General features: G+C 40.7%; 2 long non-coding RNA genes across 3 annotated transcripts in view; both read right to left on the bottom strand.

The window, feature by feature from the left end:
* LOC138748354 (uncharacterized) overlaps nt 1-5,480 on the bottom strand; it is a 52,933-nt gene extending 47,453 nt beyond the window's left edge. Inside the window, exon 1 of the long non-coding RNA XR_011347966.1 lies at nt 5,309-5,480. This is a non-coding gene — a long non-coding RNA (uncharacterized lncRNA). The remainder of the gene's footprint in view (nt 1-5,308) is intronic.
* The window catches only part of LOC138748353 (uncharacterized), a 101,149-nt gene extending 94,205 nt beyond the window's left edge, over nt 1-6,944 (bottom strand). The window contains exon 1 of one of the 2 annotated variants that reach the window (XR_011347965.1): nt 6,730-6,944. This is a non-coding gene — a long non-coding RNA (uncharacterized lncRNA). Of the gene's footprint in view, nt 1-6,715 lie in introns of both variants that reach the window. The other variant, XR_011347964.1, reaches the window with a different exon arrangement.
* Between the last annotated feature and the right edge of the window lie 5,844 nt (nt 6,945-12,788).

Below are 12,788 nucleotides of genomic sequence, written 5' to 3' on the forward strand. Positions count from 1 at the left end.
GTCCCAAAGGTCGTATACAGTAGAACTGGCAGTTCCAGAGCTAGCATGCATATTAGCACAGAAATTGCATGGTAGGCCTCACTTCTGATAGAGAGAAGAAAATCAGAAAGAATGTCAACTATTGTACAAAGACTGTGAAGAAAAGACTGGGGTTAGGGAAAAGGTGGCAGAATCTATTGGAGAGGGGATTGATTCAGGGAGCAGAGAGAGCGATGGAAATATTTGTGGCAGATCACAGCAGAGCAGGAGATGATTTGTGGAAGGTTATCATTGGGGAGGGGATCAACATATTGGGAAGAAACTAATAGTGGAGAAGATGTTAGAAGAAAAGAATAGGGTGAGATGAGATGGGAAAATTTAGATAGAACTGGGAGGAAAATTGGAGTGGATCACAGAGGGGAGATTTCGGTGAGCAAAGGAGGAAATTGTCATGGTACATGAGGAGAGTGGAGGCAGGGAAATGGTGAGGGAGTGGAGAGATTAGAGACTTTCAATTGGAAGGAGATGTGTGAGTCAGCACTGATGTGAGATTGGGTAGCAAGACTGGGGAAGGAAAGATGATCAAGGCAAATTGAAGATTTTTGAAGACCTGTTGGGAAGAGCCATTGAGGATGTTAAAGTGCTATGAAGTGGAGAAGGAAGTGGCTGAGGAGGAGTGGGTGACCACCCAGAATGTTAACTGAGGAGTTCCAAGCAATTGGGCAAGGGAAGGTTCTGTTTATATTGTAAAGCAGTCCTCCATCTTCGGTTAATACTTGCTTCTGTATCAGAGGCCCTCACACTTTGGAAGGGTAAAGGTCCCATTATTGTCACATAATACATGAAATTCTTTAGCTTTGTCTACTCTAAGGAAGACAGAGAGTCTGAGGCCCCAGTGAGGAACAAACTCGCTATCAGAGCCATGTATCTATGGTTAAAAAAAATCCTACATTTGACATTCGATACTTGTTGATTGTCACCATCAGGCAGACATTATTTATGGTCTGTATTCCATTTCATATTCAGGAACTGTTTCAGATGAAATCAGAACAAGTTACACATTAAAAATTTGAACAGCCCAAGAAAATTTCTAGGTGTTGAGCTGAACTGGAGCGAATGCTTTGTTATTTAAATGCAGTTACAGCTTTTAAATTATTTTGGGGATTTTCTGGAAATAATATCCCAAGTGCATTAAATATTGCATCATCTGGCATCCTGTTGAAGTGAATTTCCTGGGATTGGTACTTTATATCTCCACCAAAGGACCTTGAGCCTAAAACCTGTGCAAAGCAAAAGTGAAGTTGTGCAGCGTTTAGGAAATTACCCTTCAACCTCGGCCCAGCAGGATTCCTATCAGGTAGCCGCACTGCACTGAACAATGCATCATGTATTGGGACAAGAGTAAGGCTTGTAGGAAAAGAGGAAGTCTTCAGAGTTTCAATCAAAATAAATGGAGCAGGTCAGGAAAAGTGTTCAACAAGTGACTGCTTCATTATTGCATCTTTTTTGTGTACCATTGACAACTTATTGGCATCGTGCCCCTGTTGATTAGATTACATAGGACATCTGTGTCCCCATACATTATAGCAGTGCTAATGTCATGTTCTTCAGCCAGAGGGAGATCTGGTCCGCTTCATTACTGAGGATTGAAGTAATTAATTATGTTTCTTATCTCCAATGATATGGCTTCAACACGTGCGATAATATCAAGAATTTTCAGTTTGCTTTTGCATGATTAAGGAAAGGGTTATAGCTCTTGCAGGGAAGAGGTGAAGAATCACCACTAGCTCCCAGAGATGTAACTCCCATGGCTCAGACCATCAGATCCCAACATTTTTCTCTGTTCTACCATGTAAAGTTCAGATCAGATTTCAGGTTTATTGTCAGGGTACATACATGATATCACAAACAACCCATTGATTGTTTTTCCTTCAGGCAAGGCAGAATTACCACTTATTGGTAGTACAAAAAAACTACACAATGTACACATGTAAACAACTGTCTGTGTAAAAAGACAATAAAGTGGAAAGTTCTTAAATGAGTCCCTGATTGAGTTTGTTGTTGGGGAGTCTGATGGTGGAGGGGGAACAGCTGTTCCTGAACCTGGTGGTGCAAGTCTAATGGCACCTACACCTCTTTCCTGATGGTAGCAGCAAGAGTAGAGCATGTGCTGGGTGGTGTGGATCCTTGATGATTCCTCCTGAACTTCGACAGCAGCTTTCCCTGTAGATGTTCTCGTTGGTGGGAAGGTGTTTGCCTGTGATGTTCTGAGCCTGTGATGTTCACATCCTGCTCATTAAAATCTAAGAGATGATCAATGAACCTTTCAGTAATTTATGCTCCAAGAAAATATTGTATATTCTTCACACCTAAATGTGTGACCCCAAAATATTGTTCTGACATTGAAGAGTAAAGGAAAGGACATATATCACACAGCTTTTATACAGAGGCATTTTTTTTCTCTATGGAAATTATTTTCTCCCGTAATTGTTGGCATTGATGGTGATCCATTGGAAGGCTAAATAATAGAACACATTGAGGCATATTTATTCACGTGAATGCTTGATATGCATTCCTTAACTTCCCCACATTAAGCCTGGCTAGAATATTTTCTACTCTTATGTTTGACTTTGACAATATTTGAATTTCATTATGGCCACTGCCACCATAATTTGATTCAATCCCCTTACAGTTGAATGGCTTTGTATGACGGAACATGAAAGCAAAAAGATTGCACGTGTTCGCATGTGTGGTGTGTGCGTGTGCGTGCGGTGCACATGTTTGCCGGATCTAACAGAAAGACCAGACACACTCAGTGTTTTGCTAAGTGGAAAAATACTAAGTACCTGTATTTTAAAGAATTGCACTTGAAAAGCAGCCCGATAGTTGTGTCAGGTTTACAGATATAGCTTGCTGGGAAGAATATAAGCAACTATTCTATAAATCACCATCAAAAGGGACAGAATTGTAATTAGCTACACATAGATCAATTATGTAAAACCATAATTAAATTCTTTTATATATTGACTATGTCAAACATTTCAGTTCACCAATCTGTAAATTGGTTCAGTTTCCAGGAGCTTCCTGACTAACAGTTTTATCTTTGAAATTTACTTAATAAAATTGAGTGCTAACCCTAGTCCCACAGCCTCTGAATTACCATGAAATGTCATGAATGTTTATGGCACACTCAGTATTATGGGGTGTGTATAAAACTCCCTGTCTAGAGTAGTCTACTCATTGTGATATAATTTTTATGACTTATAAAAACTAATAATAGAAAGATCTGCAGTCTATCAATGTACGTTGGATGCTGTGAGCTACCATAGCTGAACAGGATAAATTAAAATTGTTCAGACAATGAAATTCTTCAAGAACTTTAGAAGCTTGATAAGGTAAAATCCAAAATAACTGGACGCAATTAATGTTGGTGATTTTAGATAAGCAGGTTCGATCTTTGGATAAGATTTTAATACCAATGTTGAACAATATATTTTAATTTGGATAATTCTGTTGAATCAGAGTGTTTAACAGAACATAAAGGGGAAAGTAGCACTGATCATATTTTTGTCAGAAACATTGTACAATGTACATTTGCTGTAGCTGAACAGGTACTTGCAGAAAAAAAATGATAGTAAATTTAATTGCATTAAAAAGTCCGTAAATACCTAAGATAAATAGACTTGCATCTTTAAAGCACATTTCACACCCCTTTTAGAATGACTCATGGGCCTTCAGATTGTGAAGTGCAGTTTGAAGTTTGGTGACTGGTATTAGTATAGTAAACATGATAGCCAATTTGCATGCTCAAACCTTCAGTTACTGCAATCTTATAAGGAGTAGAATCTTTTACTGCTGAGGATTGATTGAATCCTCCAGTTACAGCAATTTTATAATGAGTAGAATATTTTACTGAAGTCTCACCGTTTTCTTCAAAACAATCCTATGTGCTCTTTTGCACTCCACTAATGATTATTGCTTTGTCAGTACAGCATTTACATGGTACACGTTGAACATTACTTGATGCAGCCATTTGACCCATAGTCTTTGAATGGACAAAGCATTAAATTTGGTTCAACTATTCTTACCCTTGACCTTATGAACATTCCCATTTCCAACCACATAACTAATTTGGTTTTCAAACCCACTGCTAAGTGAGCCGTTAATGGATTTCATACGTGAAATGTTAATATTAAGTTTAGCAAAATCATCGAGTAATTTCTTGTCTTGGATATATTTTTATTGCAAATTCTCTTCAACTTGATTTGTGGCCATAATCAAACATTATCTTCCAAACAATACTATCCATGGCAAGGGCCAAGATTAGGACTTAGACCTCCCAAGAACTGGAGGTACAGCACCTCATCTTCTGATTTGGCACCCTCCAACTGAATGGCATTAATATTGACTTCTCTGGCTTTCGTTAACCCCCCCCCCCCTCACTTCTTCCCTCAGTCACCTTCCCCAACTCTGTCTGTCTCTCCCCCCTTTTTCATCTCTTTTCACACAGACATAATCAATTCTCGCCTCTCACTTTATCATATCTAATTAACACCTTCTGTGGGTCTGGACTCATTCCCCCAGCCAGTATTATCTATTCTCTTAGATTTCCTGTTTTTTGTTCATTCTGCTTCTTCATTAAAGGCGATACAGGCCCGAAACATGGGCAATATATCTTTGTCCCCAATGGACACTGAAAGACCAGCTGAGTTCCTTCAGCATTTAGGTGTGTTTTACTACAATCGCAGCATCTGCAGACTTTCGTCTTTCACTCGGAGGAGGTTATGAACTCGTCCGAAGCAGACTAACTATTGCCGCGCAATCGGGTCATTGCTAAAAATGTGGCCACATTTTCCCTTCTCTCTGCTCTGTGCTTGCATTTTTTTTTCTCCGCTCTGGCTTCTCATTTGGTCATCTTCCCCTTCCACTTGGGGCATCCCCCCTTCATATGCCACCTTCCTCCTTGAGAGTTGGACTGTCAGCTGGATATTTGGCAGGCTTCAAGGATAAGCCAAAAATGATTCTGATTCTCCCCATTTTGAAAATGTTAAAGACATTATCTCCCCACACCCAGACCAATACAATCAACTATGGTGTAATCCATCCGAGCTGCAATACCTCTGTAATGACCTCAATCTCCTAAAAAAAAATTCTCCCTTTTGCTTTGCCAATCATTTATTTTCACATTAATATGTCCTCACTTACAGAAAACAAAGAGGAACCACTTGGAGTACAACTGTATTCAGCTTTCTCAATGGGCAACTTCCTGTTTCCACTCGTGCCCATTGATAAGAAAAGATTTCTCTTTTGCAAGAGTCAGGTGACTTACAGTTTTCCCTGCTCTTCCCCGAAGTTGTTTGTGAAATATTTCCTCTATTTCAGCAATTGTTTGATAAGCAGTTTGTGCCAGCAGTGCAGACTGCTCATTTTAAAGGAAGTTGGAATTACCACAAGGTTTGAATTGAGTAGACACAGTTCGCCTTTGCTGGAATTGACGTCCATCAACATTGCGAAAGTTAAACAGTAACATTTTGTACGGTGAACCAGGACTAATGTCATCCTGATTTCTTGATTGTCTCTCAAGGAATTATCATACCTTTTTTTTGCACAATGCCCAATTTAAAACCACGCCTGCTGCCTTTGTTCAAAAGTGAGCTGTGAACAATATATTTTTGAATATTGGACTTAATTTCAAAAATAATTTCTTGTTATTTTTGTGCATGTGCATTCATCAAATTTTCTTACAACCCATTGCACCTTTAACGTTTTATTATATTGCTAAGTGTTTGAATGGTGTCAAAGTGTTTGAAGGATTATGTCTCTTGATTAACTAAGGTACAAGTAACACAAGTAAATGAGGATCGATGATTCTAGGGGTCTGTGCAGCTACAAAGGCTTCAGGAGGGCTGGAAGCGAATCCTCAAACACTTAGTAACTCTGAAGGGATTCCCTTTTCCTTCTCTCACAGCAAGGGGCACCAGGCAATACTAATAACTAATAACACTAATAAATCTGTATTATTATATGACAATAAAGGAATTTTAAATCTTTATAATTTTTTTAATGATCAGGCACTCTGCTTGCCAATAGTTTAAAGTCGATGATATGGACTCAGCTTCACATTATGCAACTGTCTTGATTGATCATTTTTTTGAATTCAGATTCCCACCAGTTTAATACTTGTTATTATTTAATAACAATTCTCTTGCATTCGTGGGAATGAATTTGTTGATGTAGATAAAATTTTGCGGAGTTTTTTTTCCACAAGAACAGTACGTTCTTGTGTAATAGATATTCCCATGTAAAATAAACCTCCCCTCCTTCTTTTTGGCTCAAAAAATCACGCATTATCCATATATTCTGTGTAAAAGTTGACCCTCTCCTAATTTTTGGTCCAGACCATCCGTCCACCACCTTGGCTGCCACTCATCCGAGCTCCTGACACCCCAGCTGCCCCCCTCCTTCTGAGCTCCCAATGCTCTCACTGCGGGCACTCGCCTCGGCTGGCCGCCCATCTGAGTTCCCAATCTCCCAACTCCAGACTCGCCACCCAGTCCCAGCCATCCGAGCTCCCGACACCTTGAATGACTCAGGTACTCACCGCGAACAAAAGTAAGACCCATGTAAATGTCGCCCCCACCCCACCCCAAATTTGACCCAAAAATTGGTCCCCCAAAACTTGACTATTACACAAGTATATACGGTAAGTTTGGTAGAAAGTATAGAATACACTTACGAAACTGGACTCACAGGCTTAATACTCATCTCTGAATAAGGATTTTCCAGCCATCAACCAGAGATGTCAGAAACCAAAGAGAAGCATCATAATTGGTAGTTCATGTAATTTCTCTTGGGATTCCCCGGAAGCTATGTTCTAGTGGACAGGATATCTCCTAGGAATTCATATACTGCAATCATTTCCTTGCATTGACTTGTTTTTTTTTAAAATGTTTAATTAATTGTACTACAATATGTCAAAGTTGATGACTGACATCATAGCCAGTGCATAAATTGGAATTTACTTCCACATTTTGATAAAAAGAAGAACGTGTTGTTTCTAGTCTCTGAACACTGATGACTCTTTCAGTTCTGTGGTAGCGATTCAAATTACAGCACAATTAACCTGGCTTTCACTGTATGCATATAATTTGCTCCCTGGCTGCGAGTTCAGTCATTATTCACAACTGACTGAGGTCAGCAATCCCCAGGTGCAACACAAGCAGAGTACACCACAAACGGATGTGCTGGTGTACGCGTCCACTTGCCCCACTCGCATGCACACGAACAGAAGAAGCAAACACATGCACGTGACTGCACATGCACAGCAATGGAACCTTTACCTTTATATATTTGCACTTGCATCTGCATGCACTCACGTGTACCTGTACACAACACATATGCCCACGTGCAGGCACATAAACAAGCGCACACATATTTCACTGCTTTTAATTCAAGAAGATCTTTGTAAATGACTGCTTTTCTTTGCATACTTCATGATCTTATAAACATGCAATGATAAAATAATTTAAATATTGCATGATGCTGATGTGGCTCTTTTCCAATAATTGATTAAATTAGGTCTTTCTGTTTGGTGGGTTAACACACTGTAGAAGGTGATTTGTTTCAATAACTGGCAGTGCTTGCAAAAGAAAACCACATTTAAAAATAATCTTGGACTATTTCAAGGCTGTATGGTGCTGTTATCAGTCTGGCACCTGATTTCACCAGCTCCACTGTTCCCAAGACAAACCGCACAGCTGGTGTGGCGTAAGTGGGCTTCTAGTCTGAGTTGTATCTAGTGAGGCATTGCAAGGTCCCAGCACAAAGTCAACCTAAGGTGGCATATCAATGAGGCTCCCTACTAGGAAATGCAGACAGTTTTGATCAAAGGAAATGCTGGGCTGCACCTTGGTGTCAAAATTATCCAGGGGTCTAACCGATCCAGAAAATGTTGAAAACACATCTGGCTGCATTTGTGGAAGGAGAGGCAGAATTAACAATCTGTCAGAATTTCATCAGTTCTGATGATCTTTGACTTGAAACCTTCTCATTTTCTGCTTCAATAGACACAGCCCGACCTGCTGAGAGATCTCTATTTTTGTTTCGGGTTCCGAGCATCTCCTTTCTTTTTTAAAATTTCAGCTCTGGAATGTATAAAGCAGGAGCTTATCCCTCTCCTTTTAGAACCAATCTTTGACTTGGTGAGATAATGTGTGCAAGCTGTGCTTAACTGCTAAAAAGGAACCCCTGCTATATCACTGACGATTCAGGCCTGAGCCCTTCCTCGAAGGAACCCTCGCCACAGGGGGTTGGGGAGTTTCAGTAGCATGCCCTTGCTGCTCACATCTCCAGCCATTCTGGTGCAGTTGTGATCTCTGGAGCTGCCCGTGTGGAGTTTGCATGTTCTTCCCCCTGACAACATGGGTTTCCTTGTCAGAAAGAGCTGCACAGCCATTGGTGCAGATCCCGGAAGGAGTGAGGAGAAGAGACCAGCATTGCTCTGCAGGGTCCTACTGGCCGGTGTTACTCCAAAGGCCTCGTACAGGTTCAAATTGTGTGTAGAATGGGGCCAGTCCCCAACAACCCACAACTTATCAGTTACTATTCACTAGAAACTTAACTGGATTTTCACTAAATAAATATCATGGATACAGGAGAAAAACAGAGATTGGACATCATCGTCCAGCAAGTGATTCCTGGTGCCCAGAAAACATTCATTGCCAACTACATGCAAGTTAGTTGTGCCATGGAAATTTTGCCTGGTAGAGTGCAGCTTTAATGATATTCAAAGATCCTAGGAAAACACCCCTTATGACTGGCATCCACTACCTAAAAATTTAATTCCCTTCACCATCATTACGATCAATGGTGTCAGGTGTGCCAGTTACAAATCGTGCTTCCTTGTTTCTTCCCACAAAGAGTAGGAATAAAGGAATCCTATTCTGATTGGCTAGCAGTTAGTGGTGTTGGTGCTGGGGCCATTTCTTTTTATGGTGTATTATAATTGACTTGGATTGAGGAATAGATGGCTTTGTGGCTAAATTTGCAGATGATACCAAAATAGGTGGTAGAGAAGATGGTGCTGTGTATCAAAAGATAGCAGAGAGACTGAGATAGATTGGCAGAATGGTCAAAGAGACGGGAGATGAAATACAATATTGGTAAGTGTACGGTCATGCACTTTGATAGACAAACAGAAGAAAATGTTAAATGGTACTTGATTTCTTTTCCACTTAGACATTAACCTCGGACCTAGGTTGACTCCGACAAAAGTCTACCTATACTCGACACATAATTGAGTATACACACCACAAACAGGAACTCTTACACACACTCGGTTCCCTGTACCAATGGGGTGAGGCTATCTGCAAATATTGATCGATCATAATATTACAGCTCAGCTTCAGTGTAGTTCACACCTTACCTGCAATAATTCCAGTGATATCACCAGTCCTGACCTAAGCGGTGTCTGGGGCTTGGATCACGAGGCAGAGAGAAAGAATGTACTGTGAGTTGGTGTTAATCTGTTTGTCTAGCCAATAATGACCCTAGGTGATTTAAATTAGCCAATAGCAAGTTGTGCCCTAATGGGAGGCTGGAGTCCAACCTTGATGTGACTTCTGAATAAGTTTCAGACGGGGAGGACACGTGACCACCTGCAACACACATTTCAGAGTGGCAGGGAGGCCACGTTTCCTCCACGCACAACCGAAGGTGAATGCAATGTTGGCATTCATTTCTAGAGGAATAGCATAAAAGAGCAGGTATGTAATGTTGAGACACTATAAAGCACTGATGAGACCTCACTTAGAGTACTGTGTACAGTTTTTGGGTATCTTATTTGAGAAAAGATGTGCTGGTATTGGAGAGGATTCAGAGAACAATTCCTAGAATGATATCAGGAATGAAAGTATTAGTGTACGAGGAATGACTGTCATTTCTTGAAGTGTACTCGTTGGAATACAGAAGGATGAGGGAGACCCCTCAGAGAGGCATTTCCAATGCTGAAAGGCCTGGGCAGAGTAGATGCTGTAACTACATTTCCCACACTAAGACAATAGAGCATAACTTCATGATAAAAGGGCATCAATTTAAAACAGAGACGTGGAAACATTTCTTTAGTCAAAGGATTGTGCATCTGTGGAACTTATTGCCACAGGCGCCTGTGGAAGCGAGGTTGTTGGGTATATTTAAGGCAGAGATTGACAGGTATTTGATTAGTTAGGGCATAGAAAACTGGGCAATTTTGGTGAGTAGGAAGATGGATCAGCTCATGATCAGAATGGCGGATCTGACTCGCTGGGCCTACTTCTGCTCCAGATCTTGTGATCTGAAATAAGTATCACCTTCTTCAGATAAGAGAATGAAGACTATACATGGTATGGTTTCACTAACACACCCTGTGTCTTGCCAAGACATTCTTCACTGGGCAGTAGCAGGAAATGTATTTCATTGCAGTGTTTTGTATTCGGCTTTGAAAGTTAAACGCGTGAAATTCAGGAAACAGGGACAATGGTACAATATTGCCACACACTTACACTTAGCACAACAGAGCAGGGATGAATTTCTAGGCATTCCTTTCTGATTCCACAGCCCATTGCAGTGGAAGATAACATTTCATTTGCATTCCTAATTTTGAGCCACATCAGCATGTTCATTCTTAACTCCAAATATGTCACTGGGAAGTCATTTTTCACTCTGTCATATGAATAATTTTCAATGCATTTCAGAGAGTTCATGTCTTTTGAATGTGACAAAAATAACTGTGATGTCCTGCAATAAAAAAAATCAAGGGGACTTTGCATGTTCCACAACACTAAGCAGCCATGGAGCATGGAGTCAATATCAGAGCTGGCTTGTGGAGTTGACCTTTTTCTTAGGATGTGCTTACACTGGTTTTGGCAAAATAAAGTAAGGAATTAATTTCCCAAAGTGTCAGTAAATGTCTCAGAACTGATAATAAATGGAATTTACTTAATTCAGTGGCGGTAAATTGTATTCATCACTTTTTGAGTGATTTTGTTCCTTTTTGTAAATTTTAATTGGTTTTTTTTTAAGGTTTACAGCTTTTGGCAGTTTCCAAGTTGTCAAAATCTTTCAGAGAATTTTAACAACCTTCTGGTAAGTTAAACGATTAGTGTTGTGGTTAGCACAACACTATTACACAGTGCCAGCAACTAGGGGTCGAATCTGACGTTGCCTGTAAGAAGTTTGTCCATTCTCCCCGTGTCAGTGTGCATTTCCTCCAGGAAACTCTGGTTTCCTCCCACACTCCAAAGACATACTGTACAAGTTGGGTAGGTTAATTGGGCTCATAGGTGTATTTAGGTAGCACGGTTTCATGGACTGGTAGGGCCTGTTACCATGCTGTATCTCTAAATTATATAAAGCTAAAAATCTGATTTGCAGGCAACCAAATGTTTTGAAACTCTTTTTATCTAAGCAAGACTTATTCTATTAATCTAAACCACCCACCAAAATCCCTTCCCCGACCCATCCAAACGCCACATGTGTCCCTCTGCAATAATTGGCTGCAAGTGATGGAGCAAGAAGTAGCATGAAGTAAGTATGATTTTTGTTAGGGGTGCTGGACCTGTGAGACGTGTGAGATGCACTGGGCTGAGGGGCGCTGAACATGTGAAGGGTGCTGGACTATGAGGGGCACTGGACGTGTGAGGGACGTTGTACATGTGAGGGGTGCTGGACTGTGAGGGGCGCTGGACATGCGGTGGTGCTGGACATGTGGGGGCACTGGAAATGTGGGGCACTGGACATGTGGGGCAGTGGTCGTGTGGGGCACTGGACATGTGAGGGTGCTGGACTGTGAGGGGCACTGGACGTGTGAGGCACACTAGACTGAGGGACACTGGACGTGTGAAGGTCGCTGGACTGTAAGGGGTGCTGGACTGTGAGGGGCGCTGGATGTGTGCGGGGCGCTGGACTGTGAGAGGTACTGGACTGTGAGGGGCGACTCTCTATCTGCCTTACAGTAGACAAAAATTAAAGAATTTCATGTATGTTACATTCTAAGAATGTAGGATTACTTGACAATGATGGAACCTTTAACCATTGGTCAGCAACAAGAGCAAATAGCCCATTTAGGTTTAAAATTTCCCAATTTCCATGCAACAAAAATAACAACACTTCAAGAAAGCATTCAGCCCGTCTTGATTCAACAGTGCAGTAAAGCCCAAAATGTCCCATCCAGAAACTCATAAATTTCATGAAATATTTCCCATCTAACGTTGAATACAGAACTCATTAATATCTTGAGATGTTATTTTCCAGAGTTGAATGTTATCTTTGCCATTTCATTAGTACATACACTCCCTTGGTCTTGTTGTGATGTATATTTTCTGTTTCTTTAACTATCATCAAATCCCCCATTAGTATAGCTCATTTTAATTAATCTTGCCCTGATTGACATCATGATACATATGTTTAGAAACATATAGGATTATTAGAAACATATAGTATTATGAAGGGTATGGATAGGATAGATGTAGGAAGGTTTTTTGAGCTGGCCGGGGAAAACTAAAATGAGAGGACACATTCTCAAGATTCGGGGGAGTAGATTTTGGACAGCGATGAGGAAAAATAGTTTTTCCCAGAGAGTAGTGAATGTTTGGAATTCTCTAACCAGGGAAGTGGTTGAGGCTGCCTCATTAAACATATTTAAAATTTGGTTAGATAAATTTTTACATGATAGAGGAATTAGGGGATATGGGGAGAAGGCAGGTAGGTGGAGTTAGGTCATAAATGAGATCAGCCATGATCGTATTGAATGGCGGAGCAGGCTCGATGGGCCA

Source organism: Narcine bancroftii, chromosome 13, assembly GCF_036971445.1.
Source record: "Narcine bancroftii isolate sNarBan1 chromosome 13, sNarBan1.hap1, whole genome shotgun sequence".
Classification (NCBI taxonomy): domain Eukaryota; kingdom Metazoa; phylum Chordata; class Chondrichthyes; order Torpediniformes; family Narcinidae; genus Narcine; species Narcine bancroftii.